General features: G+C 45.0%; 1 protein-coding gene across 4 annotated transcripts in view; it reads right to left on the reverse strand.

Moving 5' to 3' along the window:
* The window catches only part of SH3RF2 (SH3 domain containing ring finger 2), a 115,700-nt gene that overhangs the window by 99,341 nt on the left and 2,176 nt on the right, over positions 1-14,183 (reverse strand). The window lies entirely within an intron of this gene.

Raw genomic sequence — 14,183 nt, forward strand, 5'->3', positions numbered from 1 at the left:
GCAGTGGCTCCTGAAAAATCCTACTATCTTCAAACTTGTTATCAATGTCCCCTCTTCTTTTCTCTCTGCAGAAATCAAAGCCAGAGGTGCTCACTGTAGGAGTATGTGTTAGCAAAGCAAATTGCAGCATCTGTATAAAAATTCCACTGGTTGCTTGCTGCTCTCAGTTACCACATTCTCGGTGGAATGCATTGTAACTTCCTGCCCTGTTTTTTGATGAAACTAAGGATTGTATTTGCCATCTGCCTTGTCTTTTGGGTTCTTCTTGATCCCACTTTTGATCCTGCTAATGTATCTTTAAGTGCCAATAGCAATTTTACATCCTGTTACCATATTGTTCCTACATAAGAATCTCATTTTGTATTTCAGTGGACGTCCACTGGTAAAAACGCCAGCTTTCCATTTATCAGAAACAGTATGTCCCCTTCCGCCCATTGAAAAGAAATTAGACAGTCACAGAAGTTAAACACAAGTGAGGTCGGTCAGCCTGCCCATCTTTAATCAAGAGTTCAGGGAACAAATATTTTAAATAGAAGGACAGAGGACTTTAGTTTCATCTTTTCTTCCCATAACAAAGCTCAAGTGTTTATTGAGAATTGAAAATACTGTAAATATGTTGTCGGTCCTACACAGAAGCCAGGACTTGGAATCAGGCCTTATCTATCAAAGCTTCTGGATTCTGTCCAGGAGGTGTTTACTAAGGGCGAGGCACTGGGCTAGGTGGCGTGACTTTCCCTTTTTCTGGGGTAGTAGATAGAGCTGGAAAGATGTAAATCTGAGCTGTCTGTTGCCGTGTTTCTCATTGTACATATTTGTGATTTGAATGCCCTGCTTCTGAACCCCCTTTCTATGTTCGGGAACTCACCTACCTTATGAATTTTGGTGGGTGGCAGAAACTGCCTCAATATTAAGAAGTTGCAAACTCCAGCTTTATCAATATTGCTTTCAGCCAGGGATCGAGGCGTTGTCAGTGATAGGGACCTGACTTGAACTTCAAGTTGGCAGTTAGTGACACAAGGAGGGGACCAGGAAAGACTTGTTTCCACCTCTGTGGGAAGGTGGTGGAGGCTTACATCAAGGTTGACCTCCGACCGCAGCCACAGGAAGCGGGACCAAGGGAGGCCTCAGTGTTCAGGGCCATCAGGGTCTACCCTAGAAGTCAGCACTCAGTCTGTTCTTGTTAAGGTGGCTTCAAGTTAGGTTTTGTGTCCCTCCCAGAAATTCTGTGAACTACCTAATATCCTTTTTTATTAATCCTGCTTCTTCTTCAATCTTTTTATGCAGCGGATTCTATTATTTATGACTAAGAAACCTGGGGGACTCACCTTCTGCAATTAAATTTATGGAGAATTTGCCCTAGTGGTTTGGCTCAGTGGGTAGAGTGTCGGCCTGTGGAATGAAGGGTCCTGGGTTCAATTCTGGTCAAGAGCACATGCCTGGGTTGTGGGCTCGATCCCTAGTAGGGGCATGCAGGAGGCAGCCAATCAATGATTTTCTCTCTTCATTGATGTTTCTATCTCTCTCTCCTCCCTTCCTCTCTGAAATCAATAAAAATATATTAAAAAAATAAATTTATGGAGAATGCCATTTGCAATTGGAGAATGTGACACCAATATATAGAAAGAGCGGAGTCAAGGCAGAGGAGAGCGATCTGACAGGACAGTCTGGGTTCTTAGGGGCCCCGAGACCAGCTCGAACTCTGAACTTCCCATTCTATGACTAACAAATTCCCACTTTGGCCTGAGCTAGTCAGAGGTGGGTTTCTATCACTTGCAACTAAGAGTTCTGGCAAACACAGATGAAAGTAAATGAATATGGTGTATCAGGAATCTCAAAAAGATTCATCCCCTTTGACCCAGTAATTACTTTTTCTATTCTTTGGAAATAATTGAAAGTATTAAAAACCAAAACAAAAATGGTGGATGGGATTGAGCAAATGCTTGCATATGGAAGTGCTTCTAGATAACAATATCCCTGAAGTTGGACCCACCTTCTTCCAATTCCATCATCAAATTTTTCAGACCTTTTGCTTTACACTTGAAATATTTTTCTTTCATTGCTGCCTTAGTTTTATTGTCTGTCTCTCCGTATAGCTTGTTTCTTGTCCTTTCCCCTGGGTCTTTAGAAACTGCATTTTGAGGTGTGACATTCTAGAATACAAAGGAATTAGAAGAGTCACTCAGTCCTGCACATGTGGTGGATACTATGCAATTCTGGAGAGACCAGATCTACTATACACAGCTAATGTGACTTGAGGGAAGTTTATTTGAATAATGTCATGTTAATAAATAAAAAGAGGAATGTGCTCTGTAGCCTCTTTGCATAAGGGAGGCCAGAGCCACTGTGAACCAGCATAACATGATGGTTAAGAATGTGGGCTGGGAGTTAGTCTACACGGGAAACTTTGGGCAAGCTACTCAGTACCCCCGAGCCTCAGTTTCCTTATCTGTAAAAGATAGAAGATGAGTCTTAACAGCTCTGGGGATTAAATAAGCTTTGTAGGTAAAATATTTGGCACAGGCCTTTGGAAACTCTAAAAATGGTAGCTATTTTTCTGTAAATCCTTTAAATTTATATATGTTATTCTTAAAAACATAAATGCAGACACTTCTGTATCATTTGCATATTCTGTAAAATGTAAAAAGGACAAATTTTAAAATTGAGTTGATGGAATCCTGAGACTCAGAGACTCTGGGACTTTTTCTCTAACTGTAGGAATTGCTAACGTTTATTAAACACTCAGCTATAGGTGGAGTCACCTGGTTGATTCTCAGCTAAGAAAGGATTAGAAGCTGCCTTTCCTGAATTTCAGGCTCTTATTTTCCCCACCTTTGATGGACCATGATGTCTATCCAGATGACAGGTTTCTGAAATAAATGGGGCAGAGATATTTTGTCCTGACTCTGTTTACATTTCAGGAAAAGCAGACAAGTTCTGGATCAGAGCTGGTCGTGTCTTCCAAGTAGCCCTCCCTTGCACACTTGCTTCCCCCCCCTGCAGCTTACCTCCCTTCCTCCTTATTCCTTCTTGGTTTCTGTTGCCCATCTAGATCTTACATGTGCCTTTTCTGCCTTTCCCATGCCCTACCCTCCTCTTTTCTCTGAATCCATTTCCCCCTCTCCAGTCACCTAGACTCACTTGTACTAAAGTCTTAAATTTCTGACCACGTGGTACCTGGTTAAGACATAGCATTATCATCAACATGGAGCTGGACTGGCCATGGATTACATCATGCTCCAGAAGCTTATCAACATTAGAATGGTGGCATTGGAGCCAATGGGAACTCACCGGCAACCGCAGATGGTGCAGGGCTCTATGCGGCTCCAAGGGAACAATGGGTTTGTCTTAACCCCGACTGACCTGGTTAAGAGCCCAGACTCTATCAGCCGTGGGCAAACTACGGCCAGTGGGCCGGATCCGGCCTGTTTGAAATGAATAAAACTAAAAAAAAAAAAGACCGTACCCTTTTATGTAATGATGTTTACTTTGAATTTATATTAGTTCACACAAACACTCCATTCATGCTTTTGTTCCAGCCCTCCGGTCCAGTTTAAGAACCTATTGTGGCCCTCGAGTCAAAAAGTGTGCCCACCCCTGCATGCAGGTAGACCTGGTTCAAATCTTGGCTCCGCCACTTCTTAGCAGTTTCTGCATCTGTCAACTAGGATAATACCTCGGACCTCTAAGGGTTGTTGGGAGGATTCAAGGACACCTAGCTTATTTGTCCCAGTGTCTGGCACATGGTGTGTGCCATGTGAGGGTCGTAGTTATTAAGGTGTTGATTAATAACCTGTCCACCTCCTCTCCCGCTTCTCCCTTTCCTGGTCCCTCCCTCCTTGTCCACGCAATCAGGACAAACACATCAGGTGATGAAGTTTGTTTGATTCTTTAGGCCTTGGGATACAGAGTGGCACGGAGAAGTTAGGAAATCCAGAACATGCCTTAACCACAAAGTTTTATGATTATCAAAATAAAAATCCTAGTGTTTCAGAATTTCAGGAAACAAAAACAAAACAAAACAAAAAAGGTTTCATTGCTAATTCTTTTCCAATACAAAGGGAAATAAAAGGAGGAGATGGGAAATGTTCTTTTTGCTAGAATGTCCTGCATCCTAGAACCTTGTTATAATCTCTCAAGAGGAAGAGACCCCTGCCATCTCCTTCACTCCTTCAATCACCCTATTCCTCCTTCCTTCGAACATGGAACCACTCCAAAGAGACAGTTAAAATCCAGAGGAGGATCTCTCCTGCTTCTCCAGAGAGCCAGGAAGGGAAGTTTTCCCTTCTGTCCCTCCATCTCTCTGCCATTCCTGTTTATTAAGCAAAAGTCCCCAACAAGCTTTATTGCAGCCTTGTTTTTCTCATACCCAAGTGCTTATTAATATCACAGCCGAACAACCTTCCTGAACACAGCTCTGCAGAGTTCTGTTCCTGCTCCATGCCACTGATCGGCTGCATTGCCTTGGCAACCAATTAAAATACTGCTGTGTGTGTGTGTTGATATCGTCCTTAATTCTGCAAAACCAGGGCAACCTGCTCGGAGGGCTGTGGCATGCCAGTCTGTGGATGGTGTTCTGCATTCTGGTTTGGCTTCTTTTTTTCACCTCCCAATTACCTCTGAATCCCCTGCGAGCACCTACATGCCATTGCTAACACACCTGGCCTTAAGTCAAGAAACACCCCTGTCCACAGGACAGGGGTTGGAAGGGATCCTGGGGACAAAATGGCCGGTCTGTCTCCCTTCCTCTGGCCTCAGGAGAGACACCAGGAGCTCCTGAGCCATGAAGCTGCTGTATCTAACTACAGTTTCTTACAATACAGGGAACGTGATGCATTCAATAATTAAACATTTACTGAACGCTGGCTGCTCAGGTACTATGCCAGGTACAGAGGAGAAACAACACCTCCTTAACCGCATGGAGCTTATGCGTGCTGTGAAGGCCAGGGGGTAGCACTGGGAACTCTGGGAACTCGAGGAGGAGCTATGGCCCCCGGCTTGGGATGTGGGACAGAGGGCTGACTTCCTGGAGGAGCGAAGGCTACATTGAGACCTGAGGACGGGTTGACGTCAGCCACATGGGCCAGTGTCCCCGTTGGATGGATGGTTTCATTCTGGGCAGTCTGGCTGACACCTCAGCTGGGGTGGTTTGCTTCAGGCACCCCTAGGGGTGTTTGCCCATTTCTCCCATCTCCAGGCTAAAGTTTTCCTATTAGCCTTTTTGGGAAGGGTAACAGCAAGTGATCCAAGTTCTCTCACCTCTTCTCCTGGCTCTCCATGTCGTGCCTGGGAGTGGAGGCTGAAAGGCACATTTCCCAAAACTAGCAGCATCAGGACCACAGTGGCAGGACTCTCAGTTATTCTGAGGTTTGCAGACCTCGGGGCCATGGGTTTCTGTGAGTGCCTGCATGACAGGACTCAGATCATCTGCATGTTTAAAAAGTGCAACCTCAATAACTACCCTTTGGAACGTTTACATTTTGATCTGTAACACTATTGAGCACAGACTTCTTATGTGTAGCGAAAACAGTGGCATCCATCTCAGCGAGTTATAGGAGTGAAGCGAGATTCTGTAGGTACACTGTTTGACCCAGCGCCTGACGCACAGTAAGTCCTTTGTTTAAGATTTATCAAGAGCATCATAATTACTAGTCTATGTGGCCGTCTCCCAAAAGACCAGGAGCTCTTTGAGGACAAGGGTCCTGTATTACTTGCTTTTGTTCTTCATTGGGACCCAGCAAAGGGTCTTACACATGAAAGGTATCCCCTACACGTCTGATGAAACAGTAAGACACCGAAAATGAAAATAAAGATGCCCACATTTATTGCCGCTGAGCTGGCAGTGTTATGCTCTGTGCTAAGAACGTCACAAGGATGCTCTTGGTTTATGCTCCGTATGATGCTGTGGTCACTCTTACCCCCAAGTCTACACGCAGTAAAGCAGCAGCTCAGTCTGTGTGTTGGCACTTTAAAAGTTTAGCCGACCGGGGTGAGTGCGGGTAGACAGTTAACCTTCACTAGGAGCTTGCTTTGCCCAGACCCTGTCTTTATAGGTATCACCTCGTTAGATCCTCCCAGTAACCCTGTGAGGTGAGCTTCCTCTTTCCATTTTACAGCAACGATGTCCAGAGTTGCTCCGTAACTTGCCCAGAAGCACACGGCCAGGACACACAAACGGAGAGCCTTTATTCTGAATCATAGTGTTACCTTGTTTTCTGATCTTATTGGAAGTCTAAGGGCAGAAGCAGCAGAAAATTGGAATACATGTTTTAAATATGACACTAAAACATGATTCCTCTTATCCAGAAAGAAGTTTTGTACCAGGGACAATGGTGGGGGGAGGGTTATTGTTTACTGGGTACAGAGAGCCAGGACCGGATGGTGAAAAACTTGTGGAGATGGAGAGTGGTGAGGATTGCACAACAATGTACATGTACTTAATGCCACTGAACTATACACATACAAATGGCTAAAATGGCAAATATGCTCTGTGTGTTCTATATATACAGATATGATGTAGGTTGTGCAGCATGAGAGGTATAGGGGCCACGTTCCTACCTGAAATGCTATCTTCCCTTCCTATAGTTCAAGTCAATTTAGCGCCTAATTCAACAGCAAAATCTTTTAGAGACTCTTCCTTTCTGTCACTGGTATCCCTGTGACGTAAGTGTCAATTAAGTCAAGATCAAGTGTTCCCCCAAGATCAAAGGAGCACATGAAATCTGTGGTGTCTGATGCAGAAGTTTAGCCATATATGGAATGCCATTTCCTGTCTTCTAAGGGTTAGCAACTCATGAGCTAAGTGGTTTTGAACCTGGCCCACTGTGTTTTCAGGAGAGTACTATTTGTCACGAAAAAGGTACATAGTTGGGTAACCCACATCTAGACTATTTCTGTCTCCACATGACTTTATGCCTAACATAACGTGCTGTGCACTCCTCACACAGCTCTGTAATGGCCTGACTCAGGAAGTGATCATTTCTGTATCAGGAGGAGTCATTCTTGATGCCATGAAGTGTACCATGCATTTATTCACCTGTTCCAAAAATATTTTGAGGCTCCTGATATGAGCCAAGCTGTAGGCTGGCTGCTCTGAGCACAGTATTGAAAGATAAGACAACTTGCCTGTTCTCCTTGTGCTTGTAAAAAAGACTGGAGAAATGAGAGAGCTCAGAGGTGAACTCAGCTACTATTTGAGTCCTGGAGTCTGAGCCTGTGAGCATCTCTGGAATGAGCTTTTGATGGTGTGAGCTTTCAAGGCAGAGCCTAGCACAGAGTAAGTGCTTAGGAGCAGTCTATTGAATGCCCTGGCTTCTGAGCCAGGGATCTGAAGTGGTGTGACCCTGGGGGCTGACACTGAACCAAGTTGCAGGAAGCTGCTCATGTAGGATGGGGTTTGTCTTTGCTTTCCTGTGTTTTACCACTTACTTTGGCATTGCTGGTTGGTGTTCCTGCATGCGAGGGTTAGCAGGACACCTGACCATTTCTATGGAAAAGAATGACTGTCTGCCGGTGAAGTGGAGACTGCTCCTCACTTACCTAGCCATCCACTTGGAGCAGAAATACCTTGTTTGGCTGCATGGCATCCATCAGGCAAATACAGCCCATGGGCCATGTGATGGCATGTGACCAGTGGGCTGTGGAGAGACTATTACAGAGTAATTGACATGTGCCTTCCTAGTGGTGGTTTTGAAGCAGGCGTCCAGTCACCCAGTCTCTTCTCTGTTTGTTTCCTTCTCCCTCTCTTTCAGCCATCATTCTGTTGGATAGGTCCTGTCCTGCCTTTCCTGGCACCCACATGTCCAGAATGGACCCTGCCTCTTTGTCCTTTGACTATGTCCTTCCTGACCATTAAAACACCTATTGTTTCTAGGAAGCTTCTTTTCATTGGCCACGCTTCATTCCCTCAAACTGTCTGACATTTTCGTAGATCATCATTTCTATAGTCTAAGGCTTCTTTGCCTTAATGAACCTTATTGAGTTGCAATTTACATACAAAAATGCACTCTTTTTAAGTGTACAGTTTGATGAATTTAGACAAACCTACGTACCATCATATAAAACATTTGCATTACCTCCCAAATCACTATAGTTTATAGTTTTGCCATTTCTAAAATTTTATATAAATGGAATCAGACAATATGTACTCTTTAGTAAGATACTTATTTTTTCATATTTTACTGCTTCTAAAATTGGATGTATCTTAACAGTGAATATCTAACATGATAGTGTTTAAGAGCTATAACTAAATAATATATCTTACAATGGATAATATCTTTAAGTCAAATATACTATAGTATGCATGTGTGTGCACATCTGTGTGTATACATACATAGATGTGTACTGATTGGTTGTTTTTACCATTAGACAGTAAACACTGGAAGGTAAGAATCTTGACCTTGCTGTGTAGATTCCCGCATTGCCTATGGCCAGAAACTTCTTATGGGAGCTAAATAAATACTGCAGAAGGTGGTGATAAGGAGTTCCAAACAGTTTTCCAAAAATATCTTCTAATGGCAGGAACTTACCGAAACCTCCTCTTGGAATGAGTCAATATCTGTAACTATTATAATAAGAGTTCTCTTTGGGGCTCAGCTATCTCTGCATTAGTATGAGACAACATTTCCCAAAGTTTGTTCCATGGACAATTAATATTACTCAAGGTGCTAATAAAAGGGTGGACGGGGGTGCCACTGCCACAGAAATTTGGGAAACATTTCTTATTATAATTTACCGGTGAGACATTCACAAGTCATGCTAAAAGTTCTGGAAAGTCCTGCAGCAAAAAGTAATAATGATATTTAAGTCTGTTATATTCTTGACCCTGGAGCTCTATGGAACATCCATTAGTAGCATACAGTATACACTTATGAAAGACAGGTCTAATATGTAAGCATGAATTAAAATGAGAGAGAAAGAGAGAAGATGAAGACACTGAAGAGAGCTGTATTTGAGCTGGTCCCAGCTAAGCCCACAGCTATGCAGTGGCGTCTGGAAGGGGTGGATGTGGATGCTCTTCTCCAGTCAAGGGCGAAACAAGCACTTTCCCTCATTCCATAATCTCTTTAGAGTATGAAGGGACATGTGGCATGCAACCTTTTATAAGAGGAAGTGAAAACAACACAAAAAATATGCGTTGCCTAATGCCTGAGGTGACATGCCCCCAGTTGCACGTGGTGGATAATTGAGGTTGAGCAGGGAGAACCTCCTGCCCTCCTCATCTGACTAGGCCATCCCCTGGGGAACGAGCTGTTGTGTTCGTCCACTGTTTGGCCAGACACCTTTAACTGATGGGAAAGCTGAAGCAGGTAACAGAATGGCTTGTGAACACAGAAAGGAACCCACATACAGAGATGACCCTGACCATGTAAATGATGGCCAAGTCCTTCTCAGAAATAGCATTGGCCCAATACCCGCAGAGATGAAAGGAAATCGGTGGGCTAGGTGAAAATCAGGCAGAGACGAAAGGAAATGTTCATGAGCTCCCTTTTAAAAACTATTTTAAACATTATCTATCCTACAGTAAAATTGACTTTTTCCCTGTGGTATATATTTCTATGAATTTTAACACATATATAGACTCATTTAGCTGCCACCACAAATAAGATACAGAATAGTTTCATCTCCCTGATGCTGTCCCTTTATAGAGTCACATCCTCTCCTAACCCATAACCCCTGGCAACCCCTGAAAACCAGTTTCCCATCACTACAGTTTTGTCTTTTTGAGAACTCCCTTTACTTTTGCTATTCCCTTTCCTTAAAATTTTAATGGCAATATCTGCATGTTTATATGTGGGTGCAAAGAACTCCAGATCCAATGCCAGCAGACTTCCTCCTCTATTATTATTGTTATTTGCTGTTGCTAACATTTATTAGCATCTATTATGTACCAGGCATGTGTACTAAGCTTTTTACATACATTATCTCATTTTAATCTTATAATAGCCTTATGATATATGTATGCTATTGTTATTTCCATTATACAAAAATGGAAACTGATGGTCAGAGAGGTTAAGTGACTTGCCTAAGGCCTCACAGCTAACAAATAATTGAATCCCAGCACAGACCCTGCTCCATTTGACCACAATCCTTAAACACTACAGTAAGGAATTAAAGGGAGGGAGTTGTAACTAGCAAGGAGGTATGTCAAGAGATTTTGTGGGCAGAGTCAATATGGGGCCATGTGGTCTTTCCAAAGGTTTGCAAATGTGTGTGAAGCTGGACAGCCATCTCCATCTCCTGAATTCTCAGCCCCAGTTCTTGCCTTTGTCTCCCTCCATCTACCCCATGTGGTCCCTGCTGACCCAGGTGGCACCTGCCTGCTGTTTGTAGGGGCCTGGGATGGTTCAGTCCCTTTGAAAATGTAGCAAAAACCACTGTCTGTGTCATGGCTTTGCTGCCGGACACAACAGCTGAGACTCAGAAATGGGGGCTGGTTTCCTTCTGGTTTCTACCAGCCCCAATTCCCCCGTGTGCTCTCTGACCTCATTTTTCCCCTCGGTTGCTTGCAACACCAGCTGAAAAAGTTTCTGGGAGACAGTCACCTGGTCTGTGTGCTGGAGGTGGCAGGTGTGTTCTCGCTGAGGTAGGGCAAGTGAGACAGGAATGTGTGTGGTTGGCATGCTGCTCAACAAAGAAGGGAGAAAGTCCGGCCCTGCCAGACCCAGGGCGGCAACCGTTGTGTTGTGGGTAGTGGGAAGCAGGGGAAAGATGGAAGTTAATGAAGAATGGGTGATTCTGGGAAGTGGACCAGGGTCTTGCCCTGCATATGGTGTTCCTTTGAGCTTGCTGTTTGCAGAAGTGATGTTAGCTGGCAAATGTCCTCCTAGAATCAACTCCTAGCTCCTAAAGGGTCTTGGAAGCGAGCTGCCAAGTCAGCATATGCGGGAAGAATCACACACCTGATTCATGGCCATGGATCATTTGGAGACAAAACAAGCCAGAAGTCAGGGTACCAAGAACCGTCTCTGGAAGACACCTAGTTAACACTTACGGGGTGAAAGAGGGCGTGTAATTTAGAGTGGAAAGTGTTGAGTCACTTCAATAACAACAGGTAACACTTATGGGGCACTTAATCTGAGCCAGTCACTGTGCTAAGAGCTAGGTGACATGAATCATCTCATTTATTTCTCACAACAACACTCTGAAGCAGGTATTACTATTACCTCCAATTTACGGATGGAGAATTGGAGGCCCTGAGGTTTCTGTGACTCACTGAAATTATACCATTGAGGAGAAGCAGCAAGATTTGAATGCTGGTATTTTCAAACCTAAGCTCGCAAACACTTCGCTTCATCACCTTCTTGCCCATCTTAATTCAGAAATACTATTAAAGGGTATCAGAGTGAGGAGGAAGAGAGATCAGCTACTCAGGAGCCCAAAATCTTCTCAAAGGCTTGCAAAGGACCTTTGGCTTGATGGCAGTCTGGGAAGGAATAGGAACCAGTGGGGTTTCTAGTCACGGGCCTCCCAGGAGTCTGTTGATCTTACCTGCTGGTCTGAAATAATTGCATGCTGTAGAAACCTACAGCCATTTCTCAAGTTTCCTTTTTACACAATAGGCTTGGGAGGGTTTTAGACAGGTAGGCACAATGGGCCGTTTTTTCTGTCTTGGGCTGGCACCGTGAAGTGGGACTGCTGGTTCCACCCTCGCATGCTGGCTGGCACAAGGAGCACCACACCAAAAGATCTTGATGAGCTTGTTCATCAGAGGAGCCTATGTTCACTAGAGTGAGCAGGGAAGACTTTGGACTTGAGAGCTCACGGACAGGAAGTGAAACTTGCTCCTTCAGAGTACCGGCTGACATGAGGGCCTCTGGAAGAGGTGTTTTACAAAGTGGTACCTGTGACAACAGGTCATTTATGTCCCCGTAGAGGAGGCACTTTATACTTAGTATCACCCTGGTCTGGACTCATCATGGACTCAACTTCAATAACAACACTTATGATGCTCTCCAGCAAGGGCTATCACTCCTTCTGTGTTTTGTAGAATGCCTCATGCACAGCAGGGCACAATAGACAGTCAATAACAATGTTTACTATGATAACGATCTTCCAAATGCCTTTCATCTAAGGATCTCAAAGTTCTTGGTAAACACTAATTAGTTAGGTCTAGGGATAGCTCTCTGTTTTTACAATGCATTTTCCTATTTTTTAAAAAAATATATTTTATTGATTTTTTACAGAGAAGAAGGGAGAGGGATAGAGAGTTAGAAACATTGATGAGAGAGAAGCATCGATCAGCTGCCTCCTGCACACCCCCTACTGGGGATATGCCCGCAACCAAGGTACATGCCCTTGACTGGAATCGAACCTGGGACCCTTGAGTCCGCAGGCCGACGCTCTATCCACTGAGCCAAACCAGTTAGGGCACATTTTCCTATTTTACAGAAATTTAAATTGAGACCCAGCAAATTTAAGTGGCTTGCCTGAAGTCATGCAGTAAGTTTAAATTAATGATAAAAACGATGCTTTGCATTTCATGTCATGCATATGCATTCCATAGCGAATGTTTTCTAAGGTGATCTCAGTATGTGGAAGCAGGTGGGTAGCGAGTGTTATTAATTGCTGAGACTAGGTTGGGTAAACAGGCCAGAGGGTGAGTCTCCTGGGTGAGGATACAAGCCCACTCTGCTGACTCTCAGAACAGAGTGGGGCAGCCCCGACCATCCTCAATTCTCTGAACTGAGGGAGGCATGGCTGCTCTCACACATACAGGAAAGAAAGCTGTATTTTGGGAGAACAGGTTGCAGAATGACAGCCATCGTTACATCCAGGAATGAGTCTGTTCATGTCTCCACTGAGTGAGGCTACAGGGATGAGGTGTGGCAAAGGTAGGAAAGGCAGGCTCAAGAAAACGAAGAAAAGGCGTGGATGGGGTGGCTGCCAGCCCTGCTCGCTGGCATCCTTAGGAAACCAGGTCCTTGCTGAAAGGGCTTGGTTCCTTGTTTCAGCCTCACGGGCAGGACTTGGTCTGGTGAGACGTGGGGGAGGGGCTGTCTCTGGCACCTTGCTCTGATGTTACAAGTCCCTGTGAAAGAGTTCCAGGGACATGCAGTATCTTAGCGGCTGTCTCTTACGTAGGACCAGCCCTGATCCCCACAACTCCCTCTGCCAGGAGGGGCCTGGAATCCTCTAGGGCAGAACAACTTGGCAGCTGTGGATCCGTTCGTTGCTACCTTTTCTTAGCAATATAGCCACATGGAAAAAGACAAAAACATGAACAAACACATTCAGCGGCGATAAGGGACCTGCCTCCTCCCAGTCTGGCAACACGTTGTTCTAAGTGAGTAATGACGCTCTGCCAAGAGGCAAGTCCAACTCTGCAGCGTGGGGGAGGGGAGAGGTTGCTGGGTCTTAGGAATTCAAAGGGAGTTTTGCCGCTGGAGATAGAGCCCATTCTCTATGAGATTCTCTATAAACCACCCCCACCCCGCCTTTCCCAAGCCCGTGGATGCTGACGGATGGCTAGGCCTAGTGGGGAGCCTCCAAGAAGGGTGCCAGGCCCTCTTCTGGAATGTGTTTCACACACACAGGCACAGTGGCGATGAAAAGTCTGCAGTGATGAATTCATGCCAATGCCCGCTTCTTCCCGCTCACACTTTTGAATGTTCCCACACTCTCCTACTGCCCGGGGGCTTGAAGGCGCCATGAAGCAAAGGAGGGGTGAGCTGTTACAAGAAATAGTTTAGAAAACTGTTTGAATGCACAGCACTAGCCTGCTCTTGGCTGGGAAGGAATCGGGAAGACACTCCCTCCCACTGCTACTCTTCCCCGCGGGGAGTCCTGGGACTCAGCGGCCAGTATGAAAGCTCGCTTTAGGTGAGACATCACAGCACGCAGCTTTGACTTTCTAAGTATGCCAGCGACTCAGGCCACAGCTTGCCAAGTCCACTCTGGCACACTGACTGCTGGGGTGACAGTGCAAATTGTCCTGCTGGACTGGCAAGGACCACATCCTTCTTGAGAGATGTGCCCTAGCACAGCTTCCCCCAACAAGGCTCCCAGCCAGGTCGGACAAAGTCCCCGGGATGCGCCTGCCCGGCTGGACAAAGCGGTCACACTGTCCAAACACCAAAAGCATCCTTGGGTCATATCCTACATGGCTACTGGCTCCGTTTGCTTTTATACTGCAGCCACTGACGTGCATTTTATGTGTTTTGTTCATTTTGTAAAGTAAGACACAT

This window comes from Myotis yumanensis, unplaced genomic scaffold (assembly GCF_028538775.1).
Source record: "Myotis yumanensis isolate MYYU_CA2020_CCGP unplaced genomic scaffold, mMyoYum1.0.hap1 SCAF_5, whole genome shotgun sequence".
In the NCBI taxonomy this organism is placed as follows: domain Eukaryota; kingdom Metazoa; phylum Chordata; class Mammalia; order Chiroptera; family Vespertilionidae; genus Myotis; species Myotis yumanensis.